The sequence below is a fragment of the Puntigrus tetrazona genome, chromosome 10 (genome assembly GCF_018831695.1).
Source record: "Puntigrus tetrazona isolate hp1 chromosome 10, ASM1883169v1, whole genome shotgun sequence".
Lineage (NCBI taxonomy): Eukaryota > Metazoa > Chordata > Actinopteri > Cypriniformes > Cyprinidae > Puntigrus > Puntigrus tetrazona.
This window is the reverse complement of record NC_056708.1, coordinates 1,631,014-1,644,818: the sequence shown is the minus strand read 5'-3', so window position 1 is coordinate 1,644,818 and position 13,805 is coordinate 1,631,014. Positions and strand designations below refer to the sequence as shown.

The window sequence follows — 13,805 nt, the reverse complement described above, 5'->3', positions numbered from 1 at the left end:
AATGATGAGCTCCTCGACGTCCCTATATAAATAATATATTTCTAATTGAAGTCATTTGTTGCAACCAGCATGTATAAAATTACTGAGAAAAAAAACCCTATAAAACTTGTCATGTGGTGCAACTCCCCAAAATGTGATTTTAAATAATTATTTAAAAAATAATATAAATAATTCACCATATTTGTAAAATATATTCATTTGTTTATGTGAGTTTTCTGGCTTGTATTTGAAATAGGAAAATATATTTTTACTTGATGGTTACACCAGATGACATTTTTAAAACCGACATAATTATATTAAAAACGTTCCTTTTCTTTATCTTGGACCCTTTTTGACCCTTTTGCAATATCGCAAGGAGACATGCATGTGGCATGGCTCGACTGAAATTGAGTTTAGCCTTAAATGTCACGTTCGCCAGCTTCTTTGTTCAATTACCATCGCTCTAGTCTTGCGCGGAGACATAAACAACCTTCACACAATTTGACAGTAATGGTTAGCTTGGGCTTCGTATGAATAAAAAGATCTTGTGTAAATATTGAAGGCTGCTCTTTTTAACTGCCTCCCCGAGCGCGTGTGTTTACATTTTCACATGTGTATAAATTAAAAGATGTTCAGGCTTTTCAGATCTAAACGCTGTGCCACTGTTTCTCAGCTGTGTAGAATTTCGAATATACCAGCATTTTTTTTTTCTTTTAGATATCAGTAGGAAGGCGACATGTTTCGCCCACTCACATGTCTGCCATATGGACACTAGCCTCATTTCCACACATAGTACACCGCTTCTTTCCTTTCTAAACGGCACCGTCTGATCTGAGGATGCAGGATCTTTACTAGCTGTTTTCATCATTTCCAGCAGTTCTTTCTAATGTTCAGCTAATTGTCGCCACTCGATCTCATCCATTTGAGCTTGTCCATGTTTGTCTTTCTAAAAGTCAGTAGAATGTCTTTTCTGTTTAGCTAAGGGAACTATTTAATAAGACCTTCTGTAATCTTGGCAAAGAGCTTTGGAATGAGTGTTTTCTCCGAGCGAGTTTTGCGCTTGACGCAAAAGACAAAAAGGTCTGTTTTAAAGGTTTCATAATAAAGTACTTCGTGATGTTCGCCAAGGCAAGCATCGCTTTTCGGTTTTTGCACGGCGAACACCGCTTGCGTTTTCGTCGTTGTACGAATGTAGCTCGTTAATGTTGTTGATATGGACGAATCGATCAGTGTTGCCGGAGGCTTGCACTACTTCCTTGTTTTCGTTTACTGCACTTCCTGTACACTGCAGGATCAGGAGAGCGATGGCGCAATGTTGGCACTTTCTCGAAATTTGTATCGTAGCAAGCATTTGTCTTTTTAGTGCATAAGATAAATTGGTTATTGCACTTGATGCCAAAACAACAGTATTATCTTAAATAATCGTTCATCAGATTAATAACTTGCTCTTCCCTATAAAACAACGTAATCAAGTTATTCAGGCCTGTTGTTGAACGATTCGTCATATAAAAGCCACTTTTCACCATCCAGTCATTTCTCGACGAATAAAAGCAAGCTTTATTTTGTTTAAAGTCCTGTTTTGCTCAGAAACGTGTCGCACTAAAATGGTTGCGAAAAAATGCCTTGTTCCCTTGCCATCGAGACCGCGTGACCCTTTGACCCAAAACGATCCAGCTTATGTGTAATGCTACTTACTTTTTCAGAGTTCGCTCGTTTCAAGGTTGGCTTTGGTCTCATGTAGATGATTGCACTCACACATTATAATGATTGATGGAGAAAAAGTAACGTGATGGAGACAAGCAACAATGGCTTTTGTCAGAGAGTTCCTTATTTTGTTACCATGAATAATGGCAACATGCAAAACCAGCTCCCGTGCTTCAGCATGTAGACAGTTCAGTGAACGACTTTAACATACTGGTTAATAAACAGTAGTCGAACGTAAGGAACGGTGTCTTGTACTCCACCGAACCGGTATGACGTTCTTTCTTACGCGGAACATAAAAGAAGATATTAAGCTTTTTCGATTGAGCATTTTCTGAATGGCAGCTTTGTGTGCAGAGCAGACGAAAATCTTGAAAGAAAGATATTTAAAATCTTACCCTCCGCTGTAGCTCACTTGTCCTCAGAAGCATATTCAAAGAAAGAAATGTGTTCGGTTGCACGAAAAGTGAAAGTTATTTGCTTTTGGTATCAGCAATGTCAAATTTGGCGAGCTTCGTCTGTATGTGTTTAGAAATATTTTTCCTGGTTTTAATGGGAGTAAAAAAAACTTTAGAGACTTGCTGAATTTGGATTTTCCTTTATTTGCTTGGTTTTTATTTTAACTTTACGTAACTTGTATTATTGCAACTCAGCTTTTATCAAGACATGGCACTACTGTCTGTCATCAGTTCTTTTTTCCAAACCCATGAGATTTTTGTTAATCCTACAAACAAATATTTACAAAGAAATCGCAATTATCCCATTTGATTGTGCATCATTTTGAAATGGAAAGTTGACCTTTTTTTGAATGCAACTTTTTATTTATTTATTTATTTATTGTACAATCCTCATTGGTTCTTGCTCATCGCGTAAATGCATTTGGTTTTAAATATGCTTCAGAAAACCTGGTTCGTTTGTGTGGAAACGAGCAGCATGAACATTCCTCGAAACATCTTCACCTGTGTAAATGTGAACGAAACCCTACGAGAGAGTTTTGAGAGAGTTTCCATTTTGTCGTCGCTGGTAGACGGTAACATCCAGCTCATATTTTTCCCAAGTTGGTCCTGCGGCCTCTGCTCAGGTGAGGAACGTCATGCTTTCCATCCATCCTAAGGATTACAGCAAGAGATGTTGTTGACGTCTGGCAAAATCTCCTGCTTCCTGCCATTCATCATCTTCCTCTCGTATGTTCACCCTCCCTCCCATGGGCTGCTGTCCCATTTAAGTGCGTTTCGCCTTTTTGTTCAGGAATACTAAACGGCAATCATGTGACTGCGTTACGGCATGTGTGGATTGAAGTGAAAGGTGAAGCACTTTACATTATCTGAACAGCTGATGTATGAGGACGAGTGTAGCAGAGCTGTTAAATATATTATGAGATGAATAAATAGCGTTGAAAACTATCAGCTGTTCTCATACGGCGTTAATGTAGGAACGTTTATGAAAGTAATGCATTGTCATCTAGTGTCAAGCTGCTTCTCTGCAGTCCAGATTACACGGGTTTCCTTTCGAAGTGCATTTATTCAACAGTTAAAAGCCACTCAAAGCACAGAGAGAAAGAAGCTTCTATTTCTGATTGTGCTATACTGTTATGAGATGTTTTTTTTCTCGCTGGTGGTAAGAAACCATCATTGCCAGCCATTTCTAAAACCATTCTTAAGTAAATTTGATGGCAAATTTATAACTTCAATTTGTTTTAACAATTTAGAAATGCTAAGTAGCACTAGCATACCGAAAATACTGCCTGCTAGGCTTTAAAACTAGTTTGCAGTATTTTAAAAAGGGGGACAATTCACACTCATTGAATTAAAGTGAATGGGTGCCGTCAGAATGTCTTAAAACTTCAGCTTTACAAGACGTTAACTGATGGACTGGAGTGGCGTTGATTACTGGGACGTTTTATTCAGCTGTTTGGACTCTCATTTTGACGGCACCCATTCGCTGCAGAGAATCCATTGCTGAGTAAGTGATGTAATGCTGTATTTCCAAAAATCATCCCAAAGTTTCTGGCACATTTTTTATTTTTGTGTTAACTATTGCGTAAACGAGTAGATTTTTAATATCGTGGTTGATTTTACGGTTTTTATTGGTAAATAGGAGGTCAGTTTGAGTGTATTGCATTGTGGGATACAATATTCCAGTCAGTGATCTGTTAGCAAATGTAGTACACCAGTGCATACAAAATATACATACTGCATACTGCAGAAATACTGTAGTATATGTAGTATGATAGATTGGTAGTGTGCTATTCCGTATATAGTAAAAGTTGTTTCTTCCAACTTGGAGGGATGTTTGGGAATGAATCAGTAGTGAAGTATGTGGCAAACTCAGCCCAGAGTAAATTACAGGGACTAGATTTAGAGGAGTTGGCCACGCCAGACACACCCCCGTCTCCCCCAGAACAAATCCCTACCAGTCTGCCAAACCCGGGCACGACAGATGCCGTTCGGTTAACCAGAGCACCATGTCTAAAGCTTCAAACAGGTTCAATTCACAGAGCTTTCCGCTGATGTTTTGGGCTTGTAAAACTCACATCAAATGTCATATACCCATGTGTTCTATTATTATGCCAATATCCCATTATTCACAAGCATCCAGTATGAAAAAAAGAAAGCATGCATTGTCAAAACATGACTCAGCCTGTTGAAAAAACTCAATAGCAGAGGATGGCGCTCTCATTTTTTCCAAGCGCTGAGCTCTCTTAAATGATGGTGGGAAAACCCCAAATGCCTAGTTTTTCTCCATTTTTGGCAGCGCTCTAGAGCCACTGCCCCTTCTTTTGCTCTCGCCAAGAGTACATGCTATTAAACCAGATATGCTGTCACTGGAAGTCTTTCAAAAATCCTTCCAAAAGCACTTTGCTGACACCATTGAATTTTCTCTGATAAAACAGCAGAGCAATTGACACGACGTTTTTCGGTGTCGACTTGACTGAAGAGACAGTTTTTTTTTTCATAACCTGAACTTGGTAAATAAATCTATTAATTGATTAAAAACCATTAAGAAAGCAATGCCTTATTTGTTTTAATAACATACTGTCTCTAAACTACCGTCACACCAAGAGACCTCTTCCCTCAGTCACCTATTTTCCTGTGACCGTTTCTTTTTGTGTTGGGTTAATTCTGTGAAGAATGCCACAGTCATATGACTACAAAATCCTGTTATTTCTTTTACACTTCATACTCCATCATCAGTTCCCACAAACAGTTTTTTTTAATACTGTAAAATCAGTTTCCATTGCTAGAGTTCATCCGTATTAGTGCATTTTGTAATACCTGCAAAGTCAGACCTTGAAGGTATTATAAAAAACTTCTCACTGCTACTTCATCATTGATCCTGTAGAGTAAATTTGCCAGCGTTTTTTGCTTTTTCAGCAGATGCCATTCTTCCTTGTCAGCAGTTATGAGCTCGCAGGCCTTCTGTTGGCCCAGTTGTGGAAGTATTTCAAAACTAAGTCGATTTTTACATTTTCTAGAGAACATTTAAGTTTCGTAGACATGCAGAACTCCCTGGCCTGATACAAAAGGGTAACTAACCTGCTCTGAATGGTATTAAGTTTGTTGTTACGCAGTTACTTGGGCAGTCTGGGTAATTTCTAGTTGGTTTACTCCTGGTGTAAATCAAAAGGGCCATCTCTACAATGTCCTGGTCTCTAAATATGACTTTGGACTCATAGAATGTATATTTGTCGAATCCCTGACCCTAAGCATTAGTTACTCCAGTAGTTCGGTTTTCTTTGTTGTTCGACGTTGAAACAACAGCCATCTTGTGGACAAACGAATTACTACGAAAACATTTGAGTATGAACGTGTGCTAATGGTGAAATCTACTCTGAAGGTGTCGTGCGCATACCCTATCGTACGCATAAAAACCAACATACACTGGGCTCGTCACATGATAACCTGTTGAATGTGTCTGCCCCTCACGTTGCTCTGTTACCATAGAGGCCTCAGTATTTTGACTGCTGAGCATTGTTAGCGCTCTGTTGGCTTTCTGGTCTCCGCTGGCGGCCTGTGTTTTGGCTAGCATGGCTGGGAGACGGGCAGAGAGGGCTATTGTTCTACTGTACTCCTGTGTTTCGCCCAAAGATCTCCCCCTTCTTCCTCACCTCACTTCTCATCTGTGAGGAATGAGAACTATGCGGTGTCCCGGATGAACCTGGCTCCCACGTCGCTTCACCCCGTGTTTCTCTCCTGTCCTGTGGGGCAAGCTTTCCAGAATCTTTGACTTTTAGCGATTTGATTCACGTTTTGAAATCTTTAACTAGCTGGTTAGCTCGTAGATGTTTGCTTATGTCCTCGTAGCATTTACTTACAGGGGGTTTTAGATATTAGGTTTTGTTTTGTGGTCGGATGTTTGCACACAGCTACTTTTCACGACGGTGCTACACTGAAGCAAACCCAATTTTAGAAACGGCACCGCTTTGCCATCGTTTCTCTAAGTGAAAATCGGAATTGTAAGATATGAAATTAGAATTATGAGGAAAGAATAAGAATTATAAGATAAAAGTTGAAAACAATTACCATGGTTAAAAATGACCATGGAAGCCCCAAGTCTCTGAGAAATAAACCAACAAAAAAACTTTAAATGCTGCTTTTACTCCAAAAGAAGATATTTTGGAAAAGGCCTCCCGTCGTACAGTGAAATTCAGCAGAATGTTGGACTTTCGTTGTTTCATCTGTCCACACGTTCTTCAAAATATCTCCTTTTGTGCTTTACAGATACGAGAAAGCCAAACAGCTTTTAAAACAACGTGGCGAGTGTTTGTTTTTTAAACCATCGATAGCTCAGCAGTCTTAGAGGAATTGCAGCTTTCAGTTGCAACACAAAAAACAAAGGTCCTTGGCGATGCCGTGGAAAAACCTTTTTTGTCTAAATGGCTCCGTAAGAATCGGAAGAACCTTTCTGTTTCACAAAAGCTTCTTTGTGATGAAAGAAGGTTCTTCAGATTATGAAAAGGTAAGAAAGAGATGATTCTTTAAAGAACCTTCGACCGAGTGATTCTTTGTGGAGCCAGAAATGCTTCTCCTATGGTATCGCCATGAAGAACCTTTATTTTTTTACCATTTTTTTTTAGACAAACTGGTATATCTCTCTGTAGTGTTTCTGAGGGTTGGTTATCTGGTTGCAGTGAATTCATGTCGACATGCTCCAGCATCAGGGTCAGTTTATAAAGCCAGGCTGACAGAACATCTCAGCGTTCTGGTTTCTGCGTTCTCCCCCACAGACGCTGCAGCTCAGGTAAAAGGCAGGCTGGGTTTGATGGGATCATATGGCCGCTCCTATCTGGCCTCACTGTCAGCTGGGCTGGTTTCAGTTCTCTCCTCTTTATTACCTCCCTACAATATTAAAGGGAAATGGACACCGGTCTGGCCCTCCTCGCAGTAACATGAGTTTGCAGTTCCTCTTTCTTTTTTGTCTTGCTGTTATCCGTTCTGTTTTGTTTTTGATAGCGAGACCAAGGTTAGAACTGAGTGCAAACCTCACAGTTTTACTCGGTTTTTTTGGTAAATCTCACCAACAACAGGAGCAGGTCGCGTTTGCATTTTGCACAAAGACAATCTCGTGACAGTTAACTTCAGGCACATTTCAACCACAGATCAAAATATTCATGTAAAAAAAAATATGTTTGAGTATTGGAGTACAGTTTACAAGAAAGTACTATTTTACTTTGCCTACTTAAAAAGGCATTTTTAGCTCTTAACAATTCGGTGTCTTTATGATTCTGACATTTTAAAGCAATTCTGAGTGAAAATGAATTCTACACCAATATACACCAAAATCCGTATTAAAATTTGTAGTATTTGCCATATTTTGTGTTTCCTATTTAACGAGTAAAACCAAGAGGAATACAAAAAAAAAAAACTTTATTAATACTTAATTTTTTCCTTTGTATGCTCTCATCTGTGCTAGAATACCCTTTAAAAACAACCTTTTACCATATATATGCATCTCTTTTGGAGGACTAAAAACACCCATGATTCATCTTACACACAGAGGCGTGCACAAATCATGCTCCTCCTTCCTTCCTGTCGATATGAAAGTTGAAAATAGATGCAATGCAACATTTCCCGTATTTGCATATAGACGTTAAACGGGATTTCTTATTTAATTCTTCAATTTTCACGTTAAATAAAAGTTTTTGGCAGGTTTCTCACAAAACATGGCAAAAACCTCAAGAACGTCGAGCAGGAAGCGAATACTCATTAGCTGGTGTTGATTAACTTTCCCGTTTTCTCTCAGTTCTGACAGCATCTGAGGTGTGAATGTAGACTAGATGGATATCAGTCCCTGAACTATCCACACAACAGAGAAAACCCAACAAAGAGCCCGTAGTTTGAATCCAAGGACTCTTTTCGACCCGTTTCGTCCTTCGTTTGCGGAAGGCCCCAAACCCCGGCTCCCTCTTTCGCTGCCCTCCGGAGAGCGTCGGGAGGCAGATTTGGGGAGGTTGGGCGCGTAGGAGTGTCCGTGAACCACCGAAAACAACTTCAGCTCACCTGTATCCCTGAAATACAGAGCGTGCAATTCCTGTGTCAACTTGATTTCTCGTTTTGGGAGGTGTAGTTCACCCGGCTGCGTTTCAGAAATTATTAATTGAATTATAATTCTGGATCAGGCAGCTTTTCTTGAAAATAATCTCACGCCGACAATTTTCACTAGACGTGTCAGACCCAGCATGTCGCGGCGAATGCAGACACGTTGAAATATCACTTGCTGGTTTGATGTTAATTTTACCCGAGGTAAAATTCTCCTGCCATTGTCAGACCCCTTAAAAATGCTTTCCTTTACCGTGGACCTGTATGTGGTGTTCCCAGCCCTGCTTTCCCGTCATCTGCTTTTCCATTTGTACTATATTATCTGCTGTTTGCGTTTAGTGTCACGCGGAATAAGTCGGCGGCTCTTTCAGCAGCGCTAGTTAATTGGAATGTTCTGTTAGCCGTGTTTGTCCAGTCGTATCCGGTTACTGACGAAGGGGGCCCGTCTCAATAATAGATATCATAGACAATGAAGCTGGAAAACACACACACACACACACACAATCCTATCTGTGCTTTATCTCACACCTACACCGACAGCAATGCGACAAACTGCTAAGGTTATAATTAACAGAGCTGACTATTATATTTAATGATTCTGATCTCAATGCAGTGTGTCAAAGCGGAACACTTTGTTAAATTGAAAAAAAAAGTCTATACGGCAAGGTTGCGAGCGCTGTAGAAGCAGTAAGGTAGCACTACAGTGCCAGGACGCTTCTGTTTTAATTGGTATAATGCAAGCGGCGACACGTCATGCTAGAACTAGCAAACAGTCTAGCTAGCAAACACTGAATGAATCGCTTACTCGGTTGATTTGTACATTATGCTCATGCCATACTCACTAGGGGTGTCCCTGACTAAGTCCAATCAGATTATTCGAATCTTGCTGATAAACAACTGATAGTGTAATCATATGTTTGGAGGCGGGGCATAAATACATTACCGAGAGTCGAGTCATAATGGGATTTAACTCATCATTTATCTCTTATTTAATACGTTGCGCTATTTATACAAACCTGTACAATTTACTGTGTTCTTCTGAATCTAAAATATCTCAAATTTGGGCGAATTATCCTTTAACTGGATCATCGCACGCCTCCCATTTGAATACGGCAATTCATAATGCTGTTTCACACACTTGTCAAATTAGAAAAATCTAAATTACAAAATGCAACAATAGAAAAAGAAGCCGAATAATAAATTTATCTACAAGAATATTTTTTAATAGGTGAATAAAAAGTAAACAGGGTCGCTGGGGCCTGTTCAGACACGGTCATGCTACTCTTTGAGGCCGTTCGTAAAGTATGTGTTGAATTCCACTGCTGCTTTTCCATTGTTTTCTACAGTACGTAAACATGCACTATAGACGGCCACGTCTGACTGTTGTGCTCGCGTCTTTCTCAGTGTCTCCCGTACTTGACACAGAGTTCTAAAAAAGCGCAGCTGAAATTAACAGTTCCTAAAAAACGTAAGCGAATATCTCAATAACGAGCGTAGCATCAGTGCACTCTGAATTGCTAGCCAGTAGGGAACCATGAGTTCTTGCCAGAAGATCCGCAGCACTTCAGCCGACTTTAAGTGGAGTAGTGTGAATAAGGGTGTAGGAGGCTATTTCTGTGTTTTGTACTTTCATAACTGCCTTGTGCTTGTGAATGCAAAAATGCAGTCTTTTTCACCATTTCAGTGATATTCAACGATTTTTTTTAATGTAAAGATGATTGCAGCCCTTTTTAACTTGGTCAGTCACTTCCTTAAACTAATTTTTAGGGCATGTTTCAAAATAAAGTTATACCAAGACCGTAAAAGTAAAAACAAAAATGACTGTATTATGGGTGCCAGGCAAATATCTGGCAACAAGTAGCCTATGCGTGTGCACGTGAGGTCACATTTTTGTAGTTTTTAATGGGACGACGCTGATGTAATTTACAAAACCATGCACTTTGAAACAAGATGTTTTAGACTGCCTAAACAAATTCGCAGTAAATTAACAACCAAAAAGAATAACACAAAATAACTTCAAAATAAGAGCGGGCGGGGCCACTTCTAACTTGTATGTGCGAGACTTCCGGTGTCATTCGTTTCAATTTCATTTGTCAATATAATTTAATGCGCACTTATTGTATCGACCAAAGAATGAGAAGCATCGCACATTCGCAGGAAATACATTTCGTTGGATAAACCGAAATGGCTAAAAACCTCGCAAGCGGTTGCATATCGTTCACGATATAGTTTAAGTTGATTCGTAATGGCGTTGCGTCGCTGAACACGAAACCACAGGACAGCTGTTCCCCGCTGTTTCTAGGGAGACTGCTCATCAACCTGTTGCTTTCCGTCTCTTTCTCGTGATGATGCTCGCTCCCTCTCTACAGTGGTATGAGGTTACGGTTTTACGACGCTCGCTTGTTTACTTTCGGTTAATAAGCGCGAGCGCGCGCACGTTTCTTTTTATCCTATGCGTCCACGCGCACAGACAGCGTCCCGTTTTACAATTGTGCGCGCATTCCTGCCTCTCTCTCTCTCTCTCTCACACACACACACACACACACACACACACACACGAAACACCCTCCTCCTCGTCGTCCTCTTCCTCCTCCTCCTCCCTCGGTTCATCTTCCCTTCTGTCTGTTTCTCCCGAACCCTCACTGTTCTCTTGAGCTCCGTCTGTTTCAATCTTCCCTTCATCTCACATGCACTTCTCCTCCTCCTCCTCCTTGTGCTCTCTCTCTCTCTCTCTCTCTCTCTCTCTCTCTCTGTCTGTCTGTCTCCCTCCCTCTGTCTGTCTCTCTTTAACTCTCTCGTCGCTTATGAACGCAGGAATACTCTTGACATGCTGGAGATGAGTTTAAGGTACAGTTTTGCTCCTTGTCGTTATTTCACATTTAGACTGAATAGACACGGAGGAAAAATAGCATCGCTGTATGCAATTATGTCTAAACAAGTTGTCATACATCGTCGGTTTGCTACGTTTATTTCCATCTAATATCAGAAATAATAATGTAAACTATGCTCATTTCGATATCTGCAGAAGTGATTTAAGTAAATGTGCGTGTTTACGTAAAATAGTTTTAAAGGCACCATTTACAAAATATAGTTGATCGTGCAGATATTCTTATTACAGAAAGCGATTCGAATAGTGCAGTATTAAATAATGACCAGAGGAAAAAAACAAAAAACACTTTCGCCTTTGCATCCGTGTGACTTTAAGACCAAAAACTCGGTGCCCGTTCGATTTGTTTATGTTATGCATCAAGGATCGACTTCAAGCTACATTTAACGATTTTTAATAAATGAGCCATTTTTCTGCTTCATTGCACTATGGACTCCATCTGTTGATGAAAGTCCTCGTTGACACCTGGTTTACTGTTCCATGTGTTTCCAATATGGCAGCCTTGTATCAAAATGCATGTTTACTAAGCAGCAATATTTGGATTGATGTTTTCGGTTATTTATTTTGTAGTGATTGCAATCTGTGTTTATGAGAACAGCGCATCGTGTACCTGTGTGTGTGGATGGGGGGGGGATCATTACGACGCTGGCTGTTTGATAATGTGAATTTAATACATGCTTTTTCTGGTCTGCTCACAGATGCATGACTAGACGGTCGCGATAAGAAGTAGGAGAGAGAATGAGGTTAGAACAGTTGGTCAGGCAGACTAAACACATGTTCACACACTCGACGCACACAGCGGGTTCCCTCCGAGATAAAAAGCAGACATAGAGAATTAATGCTCCTCCGTAACAGTCTGAGAAAGGGAATCAGAGGAAATGATTAGAAACGATGTCAGATGGAGAACCGCGTTTGTTCAAAGAACATTGACTCCGCACGCCGGCCCTCGTCGCTTTGATGTGTTTTAGTTGCTCACCAAAAAATCTTTATCCTCTTCATCAGTATTTGGCTCTTGTTTCATCCAAACATCCTTTAAAAGACTGTTCGAGTAAAGCAAACTAGTTTAAAACTTTCGTTCAAATTGAATTGATTTAAATTGAATCGTGTTGCGCGTAATAATTCGGTACGTGCAGTTTTGAGATTTATATAAAAAATCGAAGGTAAACGTTTTGTAAAAGTTAAATATGTATACGTAGAATCAAATATTTAGCTGTATGTAAAATTCAATGTAAACTGTTTTTTTAAGCATGTATATTTAGAAAACAATATAACATTTTTACTTAAATGTGTATATCTAAAAAGTTAAATATGTCTCATTTGACATTTAATTAAATATTTAAATATCTTATCTAAAATTCAGTATGTTTTTTTAATATATATATATATATATATATATATATATATATATATATATATATATAAAACAATTAAAAAAAAAAAAATAATATATATATATATATATATATATATATATATATATATATATATAAAATTAACATAATGTTTTTGTAAAAGCATAAATTCATGGAGATTCTTACTATTTCAATGTGCATGTGACAAATAAATCCAAACCTTTATGAAAACAAGTCTTAACCTTTATAATGTAATTTTATCTTGTTTCGTGACGTTATTAGAAAAAGTGATCGTAGTACACTTGCTTTCCGTCATAAAGGCTGATCCCATGCATGATGCCTTTATATTTTACACATCATTCAGTTTTTTTTTCTGCATTTATTAGTCCGCTGTCAATAACACCCTAAATTCTTTAACTCCATTATTGCGCAAATTTCGTTGCCTGCCTCTGCACGCACGATCCATAAATCCAATACCTTGAACAACAAGGCCATCAAAGAAACATCAAATGGCTGAGGAATTATTCACACGTTGCATAATATCTCCGTCAGGAAGAAGACGGTCTGTTGTCTGCCTAACGTCTTTGATATTCATTTCAAAATCGCTGGCGCTGCAGGAGAACAACGTCGGTCCCGCGTTCCTCTTTAAGCCCAAGCTGGGAGGCCAGGCGCTAGTTTGGCTTGTTTCGGGTCCGTCGCATGAGGAGATTGATAAAACTAAAGATCATTTGAGCCTGGCGTGCATCCAAACAGCCTGCTCCGACGGAGAGCTCTCGGCCGCAAATCCACTCCTCAATTCCTCAATGTGGTCTGATGGAAAATGTTATTGTCTGGCGATGCTCGTGGTAACAGGGCAATTTGGCAAAGCAGCATGTTGTGGTGAGACCCGGCTGAAGCGGATCGCTTAAGACTTGAGGATATCGATTCGCTCGCTGTCAGCTGTATAATATTTGTGCCTTTCCAAGGAAGCGGCAGTTTTTCTTTCACCGGCCGGCCGGGCAGGTATTTACTGCCTGTTACAGAAAGACGCGTGTAAAATTCCTTTCTTTACCGATAGAGTCGGCGTGCTACGTTTAGGTAACTGCCTTACAAACGCTAGGTTCATATTGTGAATTTTAGCTGTATTTTTTTGGGTTGCGAGGGCAGTTTATCCCAGTATCCTTCTCGGTGGCATCGTTGGTACTGAATATTACATAAGGCGAAACCTCTCTTTGAAAACACCCCCCCTCCTGTTTCCATGGTTATTCTCTTTGCTGCTTTCAACATCAAAAACAGCAACCGAGCATCCCACAGTGCCCATAGGATCAATTGCTGCGTTCAGTTTGGGCTTCTGTGCGCTGCGTTGCC

The 13,805-nt window shown here is 39.7% G+C and overlaps 1 protein-coding gene across 6 annotated transcripts in view; it reads left to right on the top strand.

The window, feature by feature from the left end:
• Window positions 1-13,805, top strand: part of ptbp3 (polypyrimidine tract binding protein 3) — a 57,564-nt gene that overhangs the window by 5,143 nt on the left and 38,616 nt on the right. Inside the window, exon 1 of one of the 6 annotated variants that reach the window (XM_043250771.1) lies at window positions 10,989-11,066. The exons of 4 other annotated variants lie outside the window; for them this stretch is intronic. The gene's annotated coding sequence lies outside the window, so the exon portion shown is untranslated. Of the gene's footprint in view, window positions 1-10,988; window positions 11,067-13,805 lie in introns of those variants that run through there. One more of the 6 variants, XM_043250775.1, reaches the window with a different exon arrangement.